The sequence below is a fragment of the Diabrotica virgifera genome, chromosome 6 (genome assembly GCF_917563875.1).
Source record: "Diabrotica virgifera virgifera chromosome 6, PGI_DIABVI_V3a".
Classification (NCBI taxonomy): domain Eukaryota; kingdom Metazoa; phylum Arthropoda; class Insecta; order Coleoptera; family Chrysomelidae; genus Diabrotica; species Diabrotica virgifera.
The window spans coordinates 33,697,804-33,724,566 of NC_065448.1; positions in this window are offsets into that span (position 1 = coordinate 33,697,804).

Below are 26,763 nucleotides of genomic sequence, written 5' to 3' on the forward strand. Positions count from 1 at the left end.
CCCCTTAAACTGAACTATTACTCCATTCACTCACGGTAAAAGATTGCAAAACCTCTAAATTTTAAATAACAGCTTGGATTAACATGAAATTTGGAATACACATAGCTAACAAGTCAAAGAAGAAAATGATATTGTGTCAACGTGTGCTTTTGCCCTAGGGGAGAACTCCTTCACGGGGGGAAAATATACTTACGTTAAAAATAAGTCTGGAAGTGGATAAACTGACGAATTGTAAGTAACTATAAAGTTAAGTTGTTCTATAAAGTTTTTATATTACTTAAGTCAATATCTACTTTTCGAGTTATTTGCGAGTGAATATGTTCATTTTTCAAAAAAAAACACGTTTTTCGTCTTCCACCGTTTTCCACCAACAAATTACTCAAAAAGTAAGTAGGTACATAAGTATTTTACCGAAAATATTATATTCTTAGTAAAAATTTTGAAAAAAAGGCATTTTCTTCAAAATTTCAAATTATTATTTTTTATTTAAAACCATTTTTTTTAAATAAGCTCTTTTAAATGGTGAAACTTCCAGATCATATATCTAAATATACATAAGTGAAGTAAATTGTAAAGCTGTAACGATTAATTTTATTTGGGATGATAATTAAGCGGAGATTTTTACGATGTTTTTTACAACAAAAAGGGACCAACTTTATTTTCAGCGTTACCGGCTTACTTTTGGTACTAGAAACTTTTTTAAAAAACAATAATAAAGCTTTTTCTAAAAAATTAAAAAAGTTGTAATGATTTTTCCCGAAAAGTGCTTCATTTTTTGGTTATTTCACGTTGAAGTGTTCGATTTCTAATTTGACGAATAAGAACCCACTTTTCTCGAGCTACAACTCTTCCTCTACTAGATCTACTGACTTCATGCGTGCACAAGTTTTTTAAATTTTTTTATAAGCTCTATTTTTGCTAAGAACATTTTTTTCAATAAAATACATACTTTTTGTGTTATTTGCGAAAAACGGTCTAAAACCGTGGTTTTTATGTTGAAAAATGAACATACTCATGCGCAAAATACTCACTCGCAAATAAATGGAAAAATATCGACTTGGTAGAAAAAACTGTACCTATATTATTATGGAAAAAAGTTGCTTAGAATTAGTCAGTTTATCCACTTCCGGACTTAATTTTAACGTATTTTTTCATCCCCGACGACGCAATTTCAATTTTTTTTCTTTGTTATAAATTAGCTATGCGTACCTATGCCAAATTTCATGTCGATCCAAGCGGTTCTTGAAAATACGGAGCAAAAACCGTGAGCAAATGGACTATAATAATATGTAATTATATATTTATTTGTTCTCTGATAATGTAATCGTTGTTTCTTGTAAATATTTATACCTTTACCTAATAACTTATCAGTATATTACTTTCCTGGTGCTGAAAATCTGAGAGCAGAAATTAAGGGTTAAGGTATGATTCCGACATCGACGGCAGGCGTTAGACTGCAACTGCAGACGGCAGTTGCAATTGTCGCCGTGACAGACGTCACTACTTTGCACTATTAATTTGTATGAGACTGATTTCTTCAATTGCTGTCAGGCAGAACGTCAGTTGCTAATAATTATACAAATTAATAGTGTAAAGTAAATATGTATGTCATGGTAACAACTGTAACTGCAGTTTGCAGTTGCCGTCTGCCGCCTGCCGTCGATGTCGGAATCGTACCTTTACCCAGAGGGCCATGCTAAGAATCACAAGGAGACAGGATACCAAATAATATCAGGCAAAGAAAAAAAAAATAAAAGACATAGTAGAACATGTAGAAAAAAAGAAAAGGAGATATGCAGGTCACGTGACAAGAACACCGAACAACAGCTAGACTAGAAGATTATTGGAATAGCGACCGCGGGCGGACAATCGGATAAACGAAGCAGATATCGACCCCCAACGCGCTGGAGTGACGATGCGCGATGTAAAGAGAACTGCCGGGAACTGGATAGCTGGTAGCTCAAGATAGGGAGACATGGAGAAACTTAGAGGAGACCTATGTTCAGCAGTGGACGATAACGGTAGATAGATAACGATAGATTATGATGATGATATTTTCCTAACACATAAAAAATAATTTGTAGGTATACCGTATGATTCACTACGCTACAAAAAACTACTTAAAAAGGAAGGAGGAAAGGGGGCGCCTAAAATTTCTTGCCCCGGGGCGCTTGAAAGCCTTGGCGCGGCCCTGGTTGAGAGAAGCCATTCTTTGGGCGGAATGGGACGTTTCGATGCCGCCGGTTCATCGCCGGCCGTTTCGATGCCGCCGGTTCATCGCCAGTCCATTTCATCGCCGTCATATCTCGCATTTCCTAGAATTCCTAATTAATACTAAAAATAACTAATAATTGTAACTGTCGAAAATTCGGAAATATATCAGATAGCGACTAATTGAATGGCGATGAATCGGCCGACATCGGCATCGAACTGGCGGCATCGAAACGGCGGCGATGAAACGTCCTAGACCCTTCTTTGGGTATGTGTCCCGTCTTGTATATGGAGTTAAAAAGGTCTACCAAGACATCAATATTATCTTCATCAATTATCTTCAATAGTTAAATTGGTATTTCATCGGGTCCTGGAGCTTTTCCACCTTTTGTGTGTTTTATGGCATAAATAACTTCCTCTTTCATTATTTCTGGTCCCGTGGTTTCTCCGTCAACTTCTAATTGTTCTAATTTTTGGTCATAAAATAGGTGTTAAATGTATTCTTTCCATCTACGTAATTTGTCTTGCGTTTCAGTTATAGTGGTACCATCTGCATTTGTTAATATCCCGATTGGTTTGTTACGATTTCCTGAAATCATTTCTTTAACCTTCTTATGGGTGTTGAAAGTGTCATACCTTGACTCACATTCCTCAATTTCTTGACATTTAATGGACATCCATGTTTCCTTAGCTTGTTTTATTTTCTGTTTTATTTGTTTATTAATTTCTTGATATTTAATTTTATCTTTGTTTTTATGTATTCTTCTTTCGTCCATCTTTTCGAGAATTTCTTGTGTCATCCATTCTTGTTTGGCAGCTTTTGTAAATGTTAATGTTTTCCGTCCCACAGTCTCTATTGTGTTCTTTATATTTTTCCATTTTGTTTCAATATCTGTAGGGCTAAGGATAGCAGAGCATAAAATTTCATTTCACATGATAATTTCAAAATATTCCATATTTTTGTCCATGAGTGTATATTTATGAAATGCTTCTATTTAGTATTCACTGTTTTATTAGTATTTAAGTTATTGAAGATTTCTCTAAACCAGGAAACATAATTAAAGATAAAGACGTACAGCTGGGACCATCTCCATAAGTCATTGTTTTTATGTATACCAATCAAATCATAAAGAAGTTAGAACAATCGAACATAGTGGGTAACACGAAATCGTTCATAATGTCTTTATTTTACAAAACCATTTATAAGTAGAAGCAGTTATAAAAATATATGGCATTGTTTTCTGTTGGAAATAAATTATGGATTGTTAAAAACTATAAACAATACATTAGAATGATGTTGCCTACCTGCTTAATTGTAATTGGGTGAAATACGACCAATTACAAACAAGAGAAATATTATTCAATTCAAAGAATGAAAATCTAATTGTCAATTCTATAATGATATCGGACCAAGATGGCGCCGACTGATGTGTCAGTGATTTCTGGCAAAGACAGCAGGACGACGAGCGATTTATAGACAAGCAACAAAAAAAAATAGCAGAAACATGCAGAAACACATATACCATCCAAAGCAAGGAAGTCAAGGAAAGTTGGACAAAAATTAAAGCAAAATTTTAGACTCAGCTAACGAAGCTCTGCGCGAAAGAAAGATAAATAAAGGAAGTTTATCTCAAAGGAGAGGAAAGAAAAGGAAAAGAAAGGAAAGGAAGGGAAAAGAAAAAAGTTAGTACTAAAAAAGCGATCACTGGGAACGCTCCTCAAAAGAACTGTATCATGATTTTTATTACTTAAGAAGTAAAAATCTTCCTGTGTAGATGGTATATAATTTTATTAAAAATCTTTTAAAAAAAGATCCAAGTTGGAATCAAAGTACATCAAAAAGTACATTACAAACGTTTTCGGTCTTATCACACCATCATCAGGTTAAACCTAGAAATAAGTAAATAACTGTATAATATGTACCTACTGTTGGAATTTACATACTCAAGTTTAAATTATTATTTCTGTTAGTGTTAAGAATAAACACATGCAGTCGTCATGGGCGGGCTAATTCTCCGAACCATTAATTCGATACACTCTTGCCTAAAATTGCATAAAAATATCATGTTACAAGACATGTGAATGTGAGAACTGTATTTTAGTTTGGTTTGGTATTTAGTCTGTTAGAATATTTTGTAAAGGAAACATCTTAATTTCTTTGTATACCTATTATTGTAATAATACGGTTCAGTTAAAATAAAAATAGTTTTTATCTTTTATTTGTACCTTTTATTATCTATTTCTAATACCTGCTACTGAAAAAGGTTGAAATTTTGGCTGTTGAAAAGGTTAGAAAATTTATTAAAACATTCGGTTACTTACTCCAGATCCAAAGCAGTTGAAACCAGTTAAGAGAATTTGGTCACATGACCTTTCAATTACAACATTTGAGTCATCTAGTCTAAATTAAAGGCGATGTTTAAGGATTAAAAAATTTCTATATTAGAATTGTGTCTTCATATTTTCTTTAAACTTCATAGTTAATGTGCTTGCAGACAGCAGGAAAGAGACTGATTGGAAATTGACGTTATAGGTACTAATTATTGACAAGACCTTCTTGATAGGGGATTTTATGTGTGTAAATATAAAATTCTGTATTCTAATATGAAAAATCAAAAAAAGATCGACATATTATGACAGCGGCTGTGCGAGAGTGCTAGGTTGCCAATGTTTTGGTTTCTCTACATGTAGCAATGCTTAATATGCAAATTTTTGGGGATTATGATACAGTTTTAAAAGGGAATGACCGACAGCTAGGAAAAACCTTATGTTGTAGCCTTACTTTTTCTAAATTTTTAGTATTATTTTAGGTATCAAAATTAGTTTAATATTTAAATAAAAATACAATTAAACTGTTTAAAATATATTTATTTCGTTGAAATTATAATAGCAGAAGTATAACTTGTTGCGTGCGTACAAAATACACACACTCTTTTTTTAACAAGATTATAGGACACAAAATGATACTAGAAAAATGGAGCACAAGCGAGCTAAGCTAAGTTATCGCGTTTGAATACAGGGAAAGATAAGGATATAAATAAGTGAAATATTAAAAACCAAATTTAGTTGATAGAAGAATTGGGCGTCAACTATTCTGAGAAGAAAAATAGTAAAACAAAAGAGACAGTTAGCAAATGAATAAAATCAACGAAATTGGAATAAAATAATTATTTAAATAAAATTAACAAACATGTGAAGTCTATAACGTTACAATTTATTTTAGATCTGTAAAGGATTCTCTACAATGCATTTCTATGTTTTTCAATAATGTTTTTGAGCTGTTATGTTAATTTTACACAAAATAAAATATTTTTAACAATTAAACATCCGATTATTAGACGCCACAATATCACAGCAGAAATTAATCACCCTAATAATAATATCGCGAGCCTAATTATGTTCAATTAGCATGATTTACATGAAATTCAACGATTTACATCGAATCTCTGTTTGTCACGGTGACTGATTTTATTCATTTTATTTTGTTGCACGCCATACGAGTTAATAAACAACGGGAGTCATTTTATTTACGCTAACCGTTAAATATGGCGGATCTGAATGATAATTTTGTGTAATTTGTAAAGTAATACGGCGAAAAGCTGATTCGTAGGGCTGGGAGTTAGTTGACATGATTTCCATGGTTAGTAACACACGAAAATTGCCGAATAGACAAGTGAAGAGAAAGTTATGCGTTATAAACATACTAAAGTAATAATTTAGATAATTTTAAATTATGTATTTGAGGGGAATTCATACTACCAGTTAAATGGTAGTTTCCTCTGCTACTGCTGCTCGTGGTAGCGTTTATATTCAAGTTACTTTTAGAATTACATGCAAAAATTACATGGTCATTATTGCGTCTAACACTACCCTGCGGTATTCGAAGCATTTTAAAGATAGTGTAAACAGTTCCTACCTCTTTTGTTAGTGAAAAAAAGTGGTTAAATTATAGCATAATGTTAGTAGTTAAATTCTGTTTATTTGGCATTAAGCCACAATGGATTCTAATGAAAAAAAAGTAGTACAATAAGCGTTACTGTATAGACTAGCGCTAAGTTTTATACTGTCTTCTGTATTTTTAATAGTTATTTATGATATAAGTGTTAAAAGTACAATTTTAAGGCACCCATGTGAAAGTTTGCAGAATGAGCGAAGCGAATTCTGCAATTCACATGAGTGCCTTAAAAATGTACATTTTAACACGTATATCATAAAATATTTTTTTCTACAAACGTCTTATATATCAACAATTATAATTTATTCATTCTCAATTACAGGACAATACCTACAAAAACTTTTACTTTTTGTAGGTATTGTCCTGTAATTGACTGACATTCCGTTTTTATATTTTTCTTGACATTACATCAAAACTGCCTATACTGTCAATACGTAAATCATAACAACTATAGAATAACATCTACTTTTATTGTTGTATATTCTAACAAATTTTAACAGTTTTTTTTCTACAACCGTGTTAAAAATGCAAATTTTAGCACTCCATGCACGCATGGGGTAGAAATTAAATACTGTGATGAATACAAGTACCTGGGCATGAAGATAACTCAAATTGGAACACTCGATGATGCTATAATAGACAGAAACATACAGGGTAGAAAAGCTATTTCCTCGATGAACGGCATTCTGTGGGACCAAACAATATCTAAAGCGAACAAACAGCTCATATGCAATACCATACTTAAAAGCGTAATCACATATGGCAGTGAAGTTTGGTCACTGAAACAAAGAACATAGAAAATGTTACTAGTAACAAAAGTGGACTTTTGGAGAAGAGCAGCAGTCAAATCAAGAAGAGATCGGATACCAAATAAGAGAATACGAAAAATGATAGGATTCACAAATACAATAATAATTGATGACATAACAACAAAACAACTAATATCGTACGGCCATGTACAGAGAATGCTAGATGACAGGATCCCTAAACAGATTTTGGCGGGTACTGTAACAAAAAAGAAAACTTCTGTTGGAGTGAAAGTAAAAAGGATGCTAAACTCCAACAGAAGTAAGGAAAAGAAAGACACTTTAAAGAAAAGAAAGATTGTGGCTAATAGAACAAAAATGTGTGGCTTCTACGTTGGAGAAGCCGAAGTAAGAAAAATTACTACTTTGCAGTAGTATTATGTAGGGGGAAAATGATAAGATGAATGGAGTGATGAATAGATAATAGGTATATGAATAGACATAAGCAAACTGAATGGAGTTGGCTAGCAAAAGATGCAAGAGAACGACTCCTTGGCACTCAAGGATGGATACGGCCAATTTTGCATGCCTGTCAAAGAACAGTAGATCAAGTAGATAGTGATGATAACTAAAAAGAAAAATATTAAGATATGAATAATGTACTGAAAGGAATAAAGGAGAATAATTGCTAAAGAAGAACAAATTAAATAATACTAACAAATCATGGGCGCCAAGAAAATGATAGTCGATCATTTTCCCAGGTATCTTACACTGCTGTCAAATATTAAATATATTAAAAAATATATAAGTAAATGTAAATATAAAGGAATAATAAGAATAAATGATATACAAAATAAGTAAATATTTATTAAAAATAACTACTAGATCTTTAACAATCTCTGAGTTAAACCAAATGCATAGTATGTGACTCTAAAATGACAAAAGTTATGGTTTATACTATTATGCATATCTAATATAACAACAGTCATGTTATATATTACAAAATTATATACCTCTTACTTACCTATATATAAGGTACAACTCACATGAGACCCTTTCTTCTTCTTAAGGTGCCGAGACCGTTTGTTGATCGTTTGCTCTCATGTTGCCCAGCAATCATTGTCTTATTTACAGCCGCATGAAATAGTTCAGTGCTAGTTTTCCGAAACCATTGGCGTAGGTTTTTAAGCCAAGAAGTTGTACGGCGGCCCACACTTCTTTTTCCCATTGTTTTACCTTGCATGACAAGGTGAAGTACGTCATATTTTTCTGGGTGACGCATTATATGACCAAAGTATTCCAACTTGCGCCTTTTAACCGTGTTCACTACCTCGCAACTTTTATTCAAACGTTGCAAAGACCCTTTACCAAATGGTTATAGTGCGCTTGGTACGTACAACTAAATTAAACCAACAAATATGAAAAAAATCTAAATCAGCAGGAACAAGCCTGCCAAAAGAAAATACAAGAAAATGAGTTAAGCAAAGTTAAATATACAAATGAATGAAATAGATTGAAGTTACGATAAATACCTAAACAAACGCCTTGAATTGACCGAACAAATGAAGTAAAGCGAATAGACAACAAAACATCTGGGAACAAGCAATTAATATTACAAAATACACGCAAATATCAAACCAATAATAAAGTATAAAAAAAAACCTAATTTTCTGGGCTTATTACTTTGTGCACAGAATGTAACGTACCGTAGGACCGTAAATAAGTTTGGGAGCCTAATACATTAATATACAAATATGTTATATAAAAAAACCAGTAAGCTAAATCTGAAAGAAAAGATAATTAATAACATAGTACATCGGCCAAATGTCTGTGATATAAAACAGCATATGCAGAAAGTTACTATCACAAACTCATTGTACCCAACAAACCATTCCTCAAACGAATAACCAAGAGGTTCCCAGAAAATGAGCAATGAGCACCAAGGGTGGTGCCAGACCATGCCTCCTGTAGGCCCAGGTGCAGGTGCAACGACGAAAATGGAGCAGTTTAACAGATAGTCTGAAATATAAAAAAAAAAGCCAATAGTTACTAAAACACCTCACTAAATGTTCCCAAACGAGGTTGCGGTTGCATCCTAGAAAATGATGCACCAGGATGGTGCGACCCCATGACTCCTGTAGGCCCAGGTGCCAAGACGAAAATTGAGCTGGAACGCTCCCATAGCTTGCTCCCAAATCGACATATTCCCTGGCGACTTATGGTTGGAGATTGGCCTCACGGTGTTTCGAGGTGTTTTAAGTTCTCACATGGGTGGCTACAAAAAACATAACTCCCGTTTATTTCAATTTCCCAAGTATAAAATAAATCAAAGAAAAAGAAGAAAAACTAGGAAAGTGTTTTTTTTTGAATAGATAGTAATAAAAAAACACACAAAAAGAGACCTCTGAATTACTGAAGTACTTGACCTTGACAAAGTTTATGTGAGTTCTCATTACAGACATGTGGATTTGGAATAAATATGATTTCTTTAAAGTAATTATTATAGGGTACTTATAAATGATATTAGAAGTTACTTTAGTATAACCAAAAAAAATTAAAACTATTAGAATTTTCTCTGGATGAATATTATCTATAGATATGGGACTAATTAAAAGATATTACTTATAGATAATAGAATAATTAAAAGAACAATTCACTGATTAAATTTACACATCGCACACATCAGAAAGAATATATATTTTGTCACCTGGAACAAGAGTGACAACAGGTGGTTATAAAAACTATTTATAAAAAACAGATATTGCTATTTACCGTGTGATACGATGATGTTGTGCAGAAATCCCATTGGATTAATTACTTATTCCTTCCACAAATAAGTTTTTGGTGATCCAAACTCCAAAATTCACATATTGGAGGTCTAACCTCTAAATTTGACCTACTATTTGCACACGCCACCCATCCATGCTCGTTGAATCTCCAACCACAAGTGCCACGTGCCACGGAACTTCTCCCTCACCTTCCAAGAGGAGCATCTCAAACGACCACAGAACATGAATTAAATGTCACGGAACGATTCTACAATTGTTCCGCAGACGTCGACGTGTGACGTCACATAAGTGGTCCTTTACGAGAAAGTTACAGAAATTAATTGGGAGGTCAAGAGAAAATAATTATAAAAAATAATTAAAGAGCTAAAATTATATTATAACGGGTGGACCGTTACAGCAGGAACACTCCAGAAGCTCCCAGGTTGACTGCCTGTAGCCGGAATAGGTTCCTCTCAGGTGGGTGAGGGTCTATGATTTCACATGTTGGTTTATAATACTTCCCCAAAAGGCTAAAACAAATATTTACCCAGTCTTAGTATCTATGTAAAAGTGTCCGAAAAAAGTCAAAGGAGAAAAAGAGAACTAGAGAAGTGTTTTTAGGATAGATCATAATGTAAAAAAGACCATTACTTACACACAAAAAAATCTCTCATTACTGAACTACTTGACTTTGACAAGAATTTATGTGATAATTTCTAATTACAGACACGTGAATTTGGAATTTAAATACAGAATATGATATTTAGAACAAAATATTATAGGATAATTATATTACCAGTGTGATATGAGCATAGCATTAGATTTTTTATTCGCAATTTATCAAATATTGGGTGTGGACAGACTTCAAACTTTATTAACCAAAAATTACGACTATTAGAACTTTCTCCGAACAAATCTCTCTAGTTGTTGTAAAATATAAGGATATATTTTATGTTTTTTTTATGAGAAAAAAATTTGTAATTTTTAGGTATACTTACTTTCTAATTTTTGTATCTTTTTTAATTTGTTATTGTTGTAACAACTTTTATGAAAACCAATTCTTTTGAATATTTACTTTAATTTAATTTTTATTTTGTAAGAATTTGTTTTATGTTATATTATTTAGTTTAAGACCTACAATTATTTTTGTACTTTGAGCCATAGAAGCTCTGCTTTGGCTCGATATTATTGTATAATAATAATAATAATAATAATAATAACCTGTGGGAGTTTTTTGTCAGTTCTTCTATCAGGCGCGGCCCCCTGCGAATGGGGGATGCTTTCTGGGTATTCGTAGCGCCAGTACCCAGAGAGTAGCAGGGATACTTGCCGTGGAACAAAAACTGACACCTGGCAGTAGGTATAAAATGCACACCCATGAGAATGGAGAATAATAATTTATGTTTAGGATCGCTACCTGGGGATCGCCAGGGCACGTCTGGAGCCGGCGCTGGACGTGACAGCATGCGGGACGTCGGTGGCAGGGTGTTGAGGAGGCGGGCCCCTGTCATACAATCAGCTACAGCCCAAGAACAACAACAACCACAAGCGAGCCAAACAACAGCAAGAGCTCCACCCGCTGAAGGTGCTGCGCTGGAACATCAGCCGGCGCTCACTCAAGCGGGACGACCGAGGCAGCGCATGAAATGGACTGTGTCCATTAACGAAAGCATTTTGCGCTCCTATTATAAGGTGACAAACCTCGGTCAAGAAACGATCGGCTACAGACAACAGCTGTATGCCGAATTTTGCAGGGAGTACCCAGATATTCAAGTATCGGAGCAAAGAGTATCAGATCAATACCGGGTAATCATAAGAAACAACCTTATCCCAGAGGCTAGACGCAATACGATCAAAAGCGAAGTCGAACGGGAGATTAACAACCAAGGGCTAGTTTTAGATCAAGTCCCTAATGAAATCCTTGATGAGCAGATTCCTGAGATTCCCATACCAGAAACTCAACCTGACAATACACAGCAGGAAAACAACGAGTTGCGCGATAGTCTAGCAAACGAAATGGCTCGTGCCGTACAAGAGTTTAATGGAACAAATCCACTTAGCAGACCACCGCTACCACGAATAAACTCTTGTAAGAAACTAGGTGCGCTGTTACAAATTGTGAACACTGAAGTCCTACCCAATTATGTCGTAGAAGCCCACACATTGGAATATCTGCATATGCTAATCTACTGTGCAGCAACAGCAATTGCTAATGTAATGGGCGTTAAGATCAGAACACGACGGGGTACTAATAACGGAAGGACTGGTAACAAAATTGCACCCTGGGAAAAAAGACTTCTCGGAAAAATTGAATTACTGCGTAGGGATATTGGTCAAGTTACAGAATATGTAAGAGGTGTAACAAGTAGAAAGGTCATTAAGAGAGCTGAAGAAATAATGCGGAGCACTGCAAGACACTCGAGATACGATCCGGAAAATAACACAGCCCAACAGTGTCTGGATACATTAAAACAAAAACTCTCCGTCTATTCAGGACGATTAAGAAGGTATAAAGTTAGTAACAACCGAAAATGTGACAATGCACTTTTTGAGAACTCTGAGAAGGCGTTCTACCGAAAACTCAATTCCACCGTAGAAAGTGTCGACAAGTCTTACCCAAGCCAAGAAGAAATTCATGAGTTTTGGGGAAATCAACTTTCCACACCAGCTGTTTTTAACAACAATGCTGGCTGGATAGAAGATACGACGCACAACTGTCACCACTACGTCACTGCTAACTACGAACCATTCACGACTGAAGAAGTCTCAAATGTCATCAAAGAGCTTCATAACTGGAAATCTCCTGGACCAGACGGAGTTCAGAACTTCTGGCTTAAAAAGTTTTGGAGTATTCATGAGTGCTTATCAACATTAATTAATCATGTTATTTCTAATCCGCAGGAATTACCATCATTTCTAACTCAGGGAACTACTTATTTAATACCCAAGGATCAAAATAACACCCAAGATCCATCCAAGTACCGCCCAATTACTTGTCTTCCAACTTTGTATAAATTGGTCACATCCTGTGTAACCCGGCGTGTCTACCAACATTGTGCTCTAAACAATATCATAGAGCCTCAACAGAAAGGATGCGCTAAGGGTTCCATGGGTTGCAAAGAACAGCTTATCATCGACTCAGTCATTTCTAACCAGGCATTCACTAAAAAAAGGAACCTTTTTACTGCTTTTATTGACTATAAAAAGGCCTTTGATTCAGTACCGCATGAATGGCTAATAGATATATTGAAAATATACAAAGTCGATGATAACATAGTGACCTTTTTAAGGCATATAATGAGAGATTGGAAGACTAAAATTCACCTCCAAATACCTGGTGAAAACAATATCGAAACCGAAAATATCGCAATCAACCGGGGCCTATTTCAAGGAGACTCGTTGAGTCCATTGTGGTTCTGTTTAGCTTTGAACCCCCTTTCCCAGCTATTAAACTCCACTGACTCAGGTTTTAGCATTAAAAGCAATAATACTGTGGTAGCGAAGCTCAATCATCTGTTGTATATGGATGATTTGAAATTAATGGCTTCCACTCGAGAACACCTAGAAGAGATGCTAAAAACTGTAGAAACATTCTCTAATGATATTAGTATGCAGTTCGGTCTAGACAAGTGCCGTGTTTTGAATATAGTCAGAGGAAAGGTACAGCCCGGTGGATTCGATATGCAAAATGGCCAGAACATCGAGGCTATGGGCGACAACGATATGTACAAATATCTTGGAGTAAAGCAGGCGCGGAAAATTGACCATAAGCAAATGAAAACTGAGATAACTACTGAGTTTATAAGAAGGGTAAAACAGCTGCTTCGTTCACAGCTTAACAGTAAAAATTTGTTTAAGGCACTAAACACCTACGCTTGTTCCGCGCTTAGCTATTCATTTGGTATTGTTAAGTGGACAAAAACGGATATAGAAAATCTTCAGCGAAAAGTACGAACACACCTCACAAAGGCACAAAAACACCACCCTAAAAGTGCAGTAGAACGAACGACATTACCCCGGTATTTAGGAGGAAGAGGACTTATGGATATAGGTGAGCAATTAGATAAACAAATTGCTAATTTAAGAACTTATTTTCAGATGCAGGCTGAGACATCTACTCTAGACCGCGCAATTTGCGCAGTAGATGACATAACACCGATCAAACTGAGGGAACCAGAAACGCGCTTAAACCACCTTACTAAGGACGAAAAACTGCGCGCCTGGATGGGTAAACCTCTGCACGGGCGACATCCCAATGAAGTCAGCCAAGACTATGTCGACAATACAGCGTCGAACTATTGGTTGACATCAGGAAAGATGTTCCCTGAAACGGAGGGTTCATTACTGGCCATTCAGGATCAGGTTATACCAACCAGAAATTACCTGAAATATATAGTCAAAGACCCTCAGGTTCAAAACGACAGATGCCGATATGGATGTCAAGCCCAAGAAACCATCCAACATATTACAGGGGGCTGCCAGGCATTTGCTGCAACTGAATACAAGGAACGGCATGATGCAGTGGGAAAAATCCTTCATCAAGAGATAGCTAACAAGTTGGGACTTCTCCAAACGGACCATCTCCCATATTATCAATACGTTCCTGAGAGTATGCTTGAGGATGGCAACTACAAGCTATACTGGGACCGCAGTGTGCTCACAGACCAAACAGTGGCACATAATAGACCAGATCTCGTACTAGTTAATAAATTAACAAGACAAACAACACTAATTGATGTGGCGATACCTAACAACAATAATCTACGTAGTAAATTTACTGAAAAGATCGCCAAGTATAGAGATCTGGAAATTCAAATACGGAGACAATGGAGAATGCAAAGTACCCAGACGATACCTATTGTTATGTCTACTACTGGAGTCATTCCGAAGAGCCTCCTCGAAAGCATAAAAAAGCTGGGTCTCAATGAACATCTTTATAAGACCATGCAGAAAGCTGTACTACTTGCGACGGCCAGAAGTGTACGAAAATTTTTGGGAGATACACCTGCATTCCACGTCACCTAGGGCTCGATAACACGGAAAGAGTCCCACCAGAGCTCAATCCTTTTGATACCGTAGGTATCTGGGATGAGTCAATTTTCCCCTTAGAGGGAGTGTGAGCCGTATGGCTAAATCTGGATAATAATAATAATAATATTAATCATTTATTGTACATGGATGATTTGAAATTAATGGCTTCCACACGAAACCAACTTGACGAGATGCTAAAAACTGTAGAAACTTTTTCTAATGATATTAGTATGCACTTCGGACTAGACAAGTGCCGTATTTTAAATATAGTCAGAGGAAAAGTACAGCCCGGAGGATTCGATATGCAAAATGGCCAGAACATCGAGGCCATGGGTGAAAACGATATGTATAAATATCTTGGAGTAAAGCAAGCGCGGAAAATTGACCATAAACAAATGAAAACAGAGATAACTACTGAGTTTATACGAAGGGTAAAACAGCTGCTTCGCTCACACCTTAACAGTAGAAATTTGTTTAAGGCACTAAACACCTACGCATGTTCCGCGCTTAGCTGCTCATTTGGTATTGTTAAGTGGACAAAAACAGATATAGAAGCTCTACAGCGAAAAGTACGAACACACCTCACAAAAGCACAAAAACACCATTCTAAAAGTGCAGTAGAAAGAACATTACCACGGAATCTAGGAGGAAGAGGACTTATGGATATAGGTGAGCAATTAGATAAACAAATTGCTAATTTAAGAACTTATTTTCAGATGCAGGCTGAGACATCTACTCTACATCGCGCTATCTGCGCAGTAGATGACACAACACCGATCAAACTGAGGGAACCAGAAATGCGTATAAATCACCTTACTAAGGACGAAAAAGTGCGCGCCTGGATGGGTAAACCTCTGCACGGGCGACATCCCAATGAGGTCAGCCAAGATTATGTCGACAATATAGCGTCGAACTACTGGTTGACATCAGGAAAAATGTTCCCTGAGACGGAGGGGTCATTACTGGCCATTCAGGATCAGGTTATACCAACCAGAAATTACCTGAAATATATCATCAAAGACCCTCAGGTTCAAAACGACAGATGCCGATATGGATGTCAAGCCCAAGAAACCATCCAACATCTTACAGGGGGCTGCCAGGCATTTGCTGCAACTGAATACAAGGAACGGCATGATGCAGTGGGAAAAATCCTTCATCAAGAGATAGCTATCAAGCTGGGACTTCTCCAAACAGACCATCTCCCGTATTATCAATACGTCCCTGAGAGTATGCTTGAGGATGGCAACTACAAGCTATACTGGGACCGCACTGTGCTCACAGACCAAACAGTGGCACATAATAGACCAGATCTCGTACTAGTTAATAAATTAACAAGACAAACAACACTAATTGATGTGGCGATACCTAACAACAATAATCTACGTAGTAAATTTACTGAAAAGATCGCCACATACAGAGATCTAGAAATTCAAATACGAAGGCAATGGAGAATGCAAAGTACCCAGACGATACCGATTATTATTTCTACTAATGGAGTCATTCCGAAGACCCTCCTCGAAAGCATAAAAAAGCTGGGTCTGAATGAACATCTTTATAAGACCATGCAGAAAGCTGTACTACTCGCGACGGCGACGGCCAGATGCGTACGAAAATTTCTGGGAGATACACCTGCATTCCAAGTCACCTAGGGCTCGATAACACGGAAAGAGTCCCACCAGAGCTCAATCCTTTTGATACCGCAGGTATCTGGGATGAGTCAATTTTCCCCTTAGAGGGAGTGTGAGCCGTATGGCTAAATCTGGATAATAATAAATATTGTACACGGTGGAATGATGAAGAGAAACCAAATTCAATAATTAACAAATTTACTGGGAAAAACGAACTGGAAAGAATATTTTAAATGAAAAAATAATGTAAGATCCAACCTAACCTTTATATATCAAAAATATATTTATCGGATCTTTCAGTTTTTCATTACTGTTGTCCCTCTAGAAACACTGGATGGATTCTGGGAAAACCACGGGATACCATTTTCACTTCAGTGGAACTTTATTTTCCAAATAAACTTATTACTTAAGATTCCGCCATTTTGGGGTACTACATTATTCGACTTTACCTATTCCGAGCTACAAGTACAGTGACTAGCGAACCCCGCTCCTCCGACAAAGTAAACGTCAAAATCTCTCAGAACACAAAACACGAAAGAATATTTCTCGCTAGGTGGCGTATATAGTACGTTACATCAGTGATACCAAAACACAATTGGGTGTGGCATCGTTGCAAGAAATTTTAAATATAAAAGATAATAATTACAAATGGTTAATTACGCGAAAATTTGAGAAATTAATTAAGAGATCAAGAGAAAATAATTATAAAAAATAATTAAAGAGTTCAAAAATACTCTCATAACGTATCGAACCGTTACAGTACACCACGAGGGAGAAGGAAAAGAGAACGGCCGAGAAGAAGCTGGAGGGAGCGAATTGAAAAAAAAACTAGAGGAAAGAGAAATTTCTTTAGGTCTATGGTTAAACAGAGAAGAATGGCGGTGGTTAGAAGTCGGAAGGCGTCAGAGAATTCTGTAAACCGATATCAGTAGTAGTAATAGGGGAGAGAGTGCAACTCCGTAACACTCCGTTGCTCATATCCATTTGTTGTGTACACAAAGAGTCGATGATATTCACCAATTAGCGTTCCGTCTCTGTAAAACTCATCCCCGTATATGTACTACAAATAAATAATGTATTATGTATTACATAAATATCAAGTGCTGTGCCTATTTTAAGTTTAAGCGCATAGAGAATAAAGTATTAAAATTATGTTTGAAGCGATTGTTTTCGAGATAAAAAAAGTCACATGCACAATTTTCATGAATACTTTTTTTTCGTTAAACATGTTATAATTTATGTTGGGTGTAAATTACGGTGAGATGCACTTTTCTTACATTAGCTACTTGTACCTAGAACAATGCTAAGAATGGCGAGTATAATGAAGTAATGCAACGAGGCGGGTGGGAGGGCGCGTGGGGGAACAAAAAGGGGGGCCTCTGCTCGGCAACCGTATACCCAGGGGGGATGAAAAAGGGGTGTGATCGATCCGCTATTAGCCAGCTCTTTCTACGTGCATTGATAACAGCAGCTAACAGCGTTTTAAAGCATTATTTTGTTTGGTTTTGTTTGCTCTAGCAACGACGATATTCTCTCTCTCTTTCCACTCTCGCCGTGGAGAATAAGATTTTCCATTAGATAGAAAATGAACAAAAGGTTTTTGTTTTATGTCAGCGGGTTCTGTGTAAAGCTTAGGATAAAATATACCTCTGTTGTTTGGGGAACACAGATACGTGGATTTTTGGGAGAAAATAATAAAAATGGAGAGATACAGGACTTGAAGCCGAATTACGGAATACACACATATTGCATTTATTGCTTTTAATACATTTACGGCTGTCACACACAAATGGGGACACATATAACTAATCTAAAACATAATATTTATTAAAAAAAAAACTAGAACTTATATAAAAAAAATTATAGAAAAGTTGATATAACTGTGGTACCTCAAAAAGACAAGCCTATACTAAATTTACAATTAAGATGCAGTAGAAATCAAAAAAGACACGTTAAATGCTACTAGGAGCACTCTTGAATCATAATTTACAATGTATAAACTTTTGAAATCATTATTTGCGATTTACAATGTATACATATACTGTTATGCTCTACTTTATCTCTTTTATTAGATTGATTAGCAAATTCTTAATTTAATTAATTACTCAATTATTTTAATTTCTGCCTATGTAAAAACAAAACCAAATTCAAATTAAATTTTCTAATAAACTTCTCAGGGTGAAACAAGAAAAAAAAAGAAGAACTTCTGTTGGAGTGAAAGTAAATCGAGTGATAAACTCCAACAGAAGTAAGGAAAAAGAAAGTAACTGTAAGCTAGATATATATAAATAATGATCAGATAGTGTAGTGGAAGAAAGGGGAAGTAAAATGAAATAAATATATAAGTAAATGTAAATATAAAGGGAATAAGAATAAATGATGTACAAAATAAATAAACATTTATTAAAATGAACTATGTACTTACCAGATTTTTAACAATCTCTGAGTTAGACAAAGCATATACTGTGACTCTAAAATGACAAAGTTATACAAAAGTTATATATAACATAACAACAATAATGTTACCGGTTACAAAATTATATAAGTACCTCTTACTTACATATAGGGTACAACTCACATGAGTCCTCTTTACCAAATGGTTATAGTACGCCTGCTACGTACAACTAAATTAAAACCCGAAAAATATGACTAATATAAATAAATGGCAAAAGCCTGACGAAGAGAAAATACAATAATGAATAAGCAAAGTAATGAATAAAAGTTATAGAAATGAAGTTAAGATAAATACCGAAACGACGAATTAACCGAGCAAAGGCAATGAAATAAAGTAACGACGAAATACTTGGGAAACAAGCAAATAATACAACCTAAATTTACATAATGACATAAAATCAACTAAATTACCAATGAAATATAACAAACCTAAACCTCTTTGGCAAATATGCCGAGCTCAACATATGATACCGGAGGTTTATACATGAGTTTGGGAACGTACTTAACTTTTATGTATATAAAAACAAATAAATGCAAACTAAATCTGAAAAAAAAATACTTATTAACATAATACATCAACCAATATAAACCACAATAGTTACTCTAATCACACTAATTGTTCCCAAACAACTGACTTCTGAAAAGGTTGCTACAGCATACCCGAAAATGAGCACCATGGTGGTGCAAAACTGTACCTCCTGTACAGGTCCAGGTGTACAGGAAATCAGGAGCTGGAACCTCCCATACGATTGCTCCCAAGTGACTAAACCCAATGGTGACTTGACTGTGGACGTGGCTGGAATCGACGCCTTCCAGGTGGTTGAAGGATCTACATGGAAGGTTTTAATATTTCTCCCAAATGGCGGAATCTCCTTTATTGGTTATTGTTTTCCTCACGAACACGCAGGATGGATTTAGCAAACCCATGGTACCCCATTTACACTTACAATTAAAATGTATTTCCCAATAAAATACTTAAAAAATGAAACCTTCCGCCATTATGAAACCAAAAGTTCGTCGACCTACTTCCAGCGCACTTTCACGGTCAAGTAAAGCACGAGAGCACGACAGCCTTGTCAAATTTTCAGAACCTCGAAAGGATATCTCTCACTAGGTGGCGTATATAGTACGTTCCATCAGTGATACCAATATACTTAGGTGTGGCATCGTTGCACGAAATTTTAAATATAAATGATAATAATTAGAAATGGTTAATTACGCGAAAATTAGAGAAATTAATTATGAGATTAAAAGAAAATAATTATAAAAATAATTAAAGCGCTAAAAATGATATTATAACGGGTGGACCGTTACAAGGGCTAATTTTGTATTCGATGCAATGCCTTTGATTTGTGGCTTCTAGTATCTCTAGTTGCTTACTCCTTCCAGGATAAAACAGGGAAATTAAACACATTCAATAGCATATAAATGTAATCTATTATTTATTTATCCAATATGCTGTATAAGTAGGAGTTGAAAAAAATTACCAAAATCTAAATTTATTGCAACAATTTCTTACTTAATAAATCAAGCTTTAATTCTGATGTCTCCTTGTTTTAACAAAAAAAATTATTTAAATAAATTATTGTTTATCCATACTAAATTTAATAAAATTTACTTTTCTCCTTTTGAATTGATTATTTAAAGTTGGAATGACTAACTGAGTTATAGAACTGTTCAATACAAAAAAAATGAGCATATATGGTGTGGATATAAACAAGCTCTCTCCGTTTCGACAAATGATTTGACTAGCCTTTTTGTTTCTTCACTCCTTCTTTTCCCAGATTGCTTTGTCCTTGATTCTCCCACACGTACTCTTTTGATGTTGCGAAAAGGTCCCTCTCGTCCAAACTGCTTCAAAACCCAACAAAACCAGGACTCGCTCGAATTCTCCACTCAGTTTTCTCCTTACTCGATATCTTGTGCAAATAGATACCAATCAGCTACTCGTTCTAGACAGAACAAAGGAATCTTCCACGGACACAGGAAAATTTTACTTCTTAACCGGTAAACAATTTCGTTTCAACTTGATTCTGCTCTCAAAGACCAATTTCACCACTTTACACTGACTTCTCACTTTTCAAAAAGTGGACTGCTCTCTCCCGATATTCATCACACATTATTTATCTTTTCTCTCTGCAATTCCGACTCCACATTCTCATCCCTTCCATCGATCTTTCTCTACCAATCAAAAACAAACTCTCTAAGGCACACTTTACTTTCCTACGAAAACCAACTTAATTTGTATCCAACTTTCCATTTTGTTAAAATTCTAAGAGACATCAAAATACTAACGTTTTTTCAAAAAACTAAACAAAAAGCCTTACATTCTAAACTCCATAAAATTTGTTTATCGTTTTAAACCTTCTACGAATTATTTACAAAAATCCTATTAATGTTCACAAACCGAAATAACATGCACTTTCCAATATTTTCGAACCATGGTCTGTAAATCCTTTCAAAAAACCCATTAACGAAAACCACATTAACGATTTACCTTCCCCGAAAAAGCACTGTTTATTACTAAATTATACTCTATACAATTTTTGGTCATATACAGGGTAAAAAAAATCTACGATCTCGTGGTCCATGATATAAATTTATTTTCTGAATTTTTCCAAAAAACCATTCTACAACAATACATTGTAAATTATAATTCGGGAGTGCTCCTATTATCATTTAACGGGTCTTGGTTTGTTTATTTCTACTGCATCTTGATTGTAAATGTAGTATAAGATACAAAGTGAAAAAAGCTTATCCAATGAACCATTGAATTATTAAGATGTAAAACAATCAGCGTAAAACTACGTTCAATTTACAATTTAAATAACTTTGAACGGCAAAAGAGTACAACATGGTTAACAAACATTTGTTGTTCTTCAACAAATGGGTTTTAAAACTGTAAGGTTGCCAAAAAGGAAGCGAAAGGAGAAATAGATAAAAGCTAATGCAGAAGCGTCAGTGGCGGTTCTAGCCAGGGGCAGGGTGGCAGCCGCCCTCCCCCCCCCCCCCCAGTTTTTACAGGACTATTGTACTAGAATCTTCGTTAAAAAGGCACTTTATCTTGTTTATTCACCGGTTGTGTTCAATTTTCATTTCACGATACATTTGACAACACTGGCAACAACGCTTAGTACTTTCAATTTGTAATCAAGCAACAACATTTAAAATGTGTGTAAGCAACAACGCTTAGTAGTGCAAGAAGAGTTTGATGAAACTTCATAAATACGTAATAACAAGAAAATAAAAAGTCATTAACATTACTTACAGTCGGAAAATGAAAGAATACCCATTAACGAACATATAAAACACGCTATATTTTCATGTCCCCGTCTCACAAAGAAAATTGTCCAGTGCAAGTACATGTAATAATAATTATTACTTGTACTTGCGCTGGCCAATTTTTTGTGTGACACGGTGACAGGAAAATACAGCGTGTTTTTATATGTTAGTTCGTGGGTATTCTTTCATTTTTCCTACTGTATGTCAATTTCCTTAAAGGTATTATCAGGTTTTCGGTTGCTTTGAAATGATTTCAAAGGAAAGAAAATAGATTTTTATTTTGATTTACTTACACAAAAAATGTTGTAAATATCCTGAGCTTTCAAAACTGGCCCAGCTTTTATTTACATTACCTGTAACGAGTGCTGTAGCTGAAAGAAGATTTTCCACAATGAAAAGAGTCAAAACTTATCTGCGCTCTACCATGACAACTAATCGACTGACGAACCTTTCAATAATATCGATAGAAAGAGAAGAAAGTGAAAGGTTGATGAACAATCCAGACCAAATTATACACATTTTTAGTAATGTTGGCCAGAGAAGATTAAATTTGTAAATAAATGTAAATATTGTCAACAAGCAGTAAATCTGTATAAAATAAAATGTGTTGTTACAATTTCTCATTTATTTATTTATTGTTTGATATACATATAGGGATACAGGTCTGGATCCCGCATAAGAAAAAAAAGTTGATTAATAGTAAGCTGAAAATTTGTTAATGGCTTAACGGTGTCTAGTAGGACAAACTTTGATATATGGGAACACTGGAACAGGGAAATTTTAATGGTGGAACAGGTTAAAAATTTGAAACGTCAGACTACGAAAACGTCAGATGTATTTTGTCGGACCGAACTTCCAATTGATTTGTTGCCCTTTCATTAAACTCTCATGCAAAATCAGACTGGTGTTTATCACCAACTGGGCATTTTAATGAGTGGAACACGAAGAACATGTCAAAAGACAGGAATCATGTTGGTTAGTAGGTAATAGCAATTTGATTTTTGCATGAGAGTTTAATGAAAGGGTAACAAGTCAATTGGAAGTTCTGTCCGACAAAATAAACCCGACGTTTTCGAAGTCTGACGTTCCAAATTTTTAGCCTGTTCCACAATTAAAACTTCCCCTGTTCCAGTGTTTCCATAAATCAAAGTTTGTCCGATTAGACACCCTTAAGCTATTAACAAATTTTCAGCTTGCTGTTAATCAACTTTTTTTGGTACGCGGGATCCAGACCTAATAGTTTTATTTAAAAATATGTTGAATTGATGTTTTTGGAGAAGAATTGATAGTTTTCATTGATCAATTAATCAATTTTATTTCATTAAGTGTGCTGAAACGGCAGGGGCGTAACAGAGGCCCCCGCAGCATGAAGCTTGCGGGGGCCCCAATATGTCAGGGGCCCCACCTTGTCGTCTAATAAATATATGTAAAAATGTGTTATTGTTATATTATTGAAAATGTATAATGAATCAATTACAGTATTGAAAATGAAGTTGCCCATCAGATAGATACAATGTATCGTATGTATGTATTGTATGTATTAATAAAATTGTAGATATATTCGCTGATAGTAGTGCACGAAGAAAATTGTTCATCTCATAGAGTAATACTATGTAATAATGTAGTCGTTTATTACTGTTCTTTCTATTTTATTCTATACCAATAAAGATGAAAAATAAATTATTCTAAACAGTGCATGAATACACTAATATCCCAGTAAATGACTGTTTTGGAGTGTAATTATCAGCGTCACGACGTATTTGCCAGGCAATTTGGATTTAGATTATACTTATCCTCCACTTCAAACTTGGAGTTGTGCCGTTGGTTGCTTTTACTTGGGGGGTGAAAGTCACCCCTTCTCCGGGGTGAAAAATATACGTTTAAAATAAGTCCGGCAATGGATAAATTGACTAATTATGAGCAGCTTTTGTTCCATAGAGCTTCTTTATCTAAGTCAATTCTTTTTAAGTGACTTGCGAGTGTAAATGTTTATTTTTCAACAAACAAACACGTATTCAGGCGGTTTTTCGCAAATAACTCAAAACAAATAAGTATTTCATCGAATTAAATATTATCGAAAAAATATTTTTAGCAAAAATATAGCTTATAAAAAACAAATAAAAATGGTGTACCTATTCATGAAGTCTATTGACACAGTAGTAGCTCATGAAAATATTCGTTCAATTTGTTCAACAAAAGAATCACTTCTCGGGAAAAACTCATTTTTTTTTCATAGGAAACTTCATAGGAAACTTTTTTTAATGTTTAATAATGAGCTCTATTTCTATTTTTTATAGCATTTTTATCGCATTTTATGGCAAGCTTCTAGCATCAAAACTAAGCGAGTTACTCTCAAAATTCGAGGGTGGCTCAGAGAGCCCCCCTCTAGAATTTACAATAATATAAATTTAAAATTTGCAGTTTCAATTTTTTTGTTTAAAACACATATCTCGTTTTCTAGGAGAAGAATGGTTTTTATCTTTGTTGAACGGTAGTGAAGGTTGTGCTGAACGAGGTATAGTGTAAGGCAACCTAAGCTATGCATATATCATAAAATTCATGCCCCCCCCCCCCCCAAAACGGTCTTGGATCCGCCCTGTATTAGTGATACGAAAAATCTCAAAAAGTAAAGAAATGTAGGTTTTGCTCTTTTATAAATATTTTAGTTTTATTTTGTTTTTCTGGAAAACAAAAATTGTCTAAGACATGGCTGTTCATAATTTGCATACACTCGTAATTAGTGATTTGTTAGAGCACTTTCAAATAAAACCCATTCAAAAATAAGCACTTTGAACCGGTGAAACTTACAGGTCATTTAAAAAAAGTTAAGTAATTTTTAAAGCGGTAATGATTAGTTTCATTTAAGGTGCTAAATAGGGGGAGATTTTCACAATTTTTGTTTACCAAAAAAGACTTTAACTGTATTTTGAGCGTACCTAACTCGCTTAGTTTTGATAATAGAAATTTTTATAAAAAGTAAAAATACCTAAAACTTATTTTAAACACTAAGAAATTTTAATGACTTTTCCCCGAAAAGTGCTCCATTTTTTGGTTATTTCATGTTGAAATATTCGATTTGGAATTTGACAAATAAGAACAATTCTTCATGAGCTACAAATTTGCATTTACTTGGTCGATAAACTTCATTTTTGTGTAAGCTACATTTTTGCTACTTACTTTTACGAATAGGTACTTACTTTTTGTGTTATATGCGAAAACCCGCCTTAAAACGTGTTTTTTTGTTGAACAATGTTGAAAAATTTCCCCTAAATAACTCAAAATAGTATTGACTGGACCACTTCGGTGGTGACATTGAAAATTACACGATATCGCCGTATTTCACGTTCATTTACTGGGCTATAACACATATAAGTTTTTGTGACACATGTCGCATTTAGTAATTTTTCAAGGGGGCCCCATTTCCAGTTCTGCGGGGGGGCCTCAACAGATTTTGTTACGCCACTGTGAAACGGATAGAATTTCGAAAATTCAATTAATATCCATCTTTTTGTAGAATTGATTTTTGGAATGTTTACATCCCCTCTCAATGATTGGGGTTTTTGAGAACCAAACGAAACCACCGGTCACTCAAAATCTATTGTGACTTGCCCCCCCCCCCCCCCCCCAGCTTTTTTGGTCTAGAACCGCCACTGAGAATACCTATACTTACACAAATCTATACGAGTAACTTAGTGTACTTAGTAACTTATATCAGGGAATTTTAGCAGATATATTATACAGTGAGCATGTAAAGGTTGGAATAAATTCATTGTTTCATGAATGGGTGATTTTGGAAAAAAAATCCTGAAACAGGTCAATTTTTATTTTTAAATTACGACTTTCTGGCGTATATATCATACTAGTGACGTCACCCATCTGCGCGTGATGACGTCATAAATGATTTTTTTAAATAGGAATAGGAGTCGTATGATAGCTCATTTGAAAGGTAATTCAATTATCTATTCAGTAATATAAACATTGACATAATTATTTATAAAGGGTGTCCAAAAAAAATTTTTTTGAATTAAATTTATTGACAAAAAAAGAAGAATTTATGTAATTTATTTAATTCAAAATACATTTTACTGCTCTCAGAAAACAGAAAAAAGTGTTTGAAAAATATTCATTGCTTTTCGCTTAAATTAAATGTTCAAACTGTCAAGAGGCAGGTGGGTGGCTGCTTTAATATTGAATTTAAGCAAAGAACAATATTTATTTGTCAAATAAACATTTTTTTCCTGTTTTCTGATAGCAGTAAAATGTATTTTGAATTAAATAAATGACACACATTCTTCTTTTTAGGTAAATAAATTTAATTAAAAAAAAATATTTTTTGGACACCCTGTATCAATAATGATGGAAATGTTTTTATTACTGAATAGAGAAGTGAATTACCTTTCAAATGATCTATCACACGACCCCTATTCTCATTTAAAAAATCATCGATGACGTCATCACATCCAGATGGGTGACGTCACTAATATGATATATATGCCAAAAAGTCGTAATTTAAAAATAAAAATTGACGAGATTTATTTCCAAAATTGCCCATTCATGAAAAAATGAATTTATTCCAACCTTTACGTGCTCACTGCATACATAGTATAGCTAAAATAGCTATACAGCAAAAAAGCAAAAGTTCCTGTGGCAGATACTGAACAGGAAGGAATTCTCGGTTAGTATGAGAA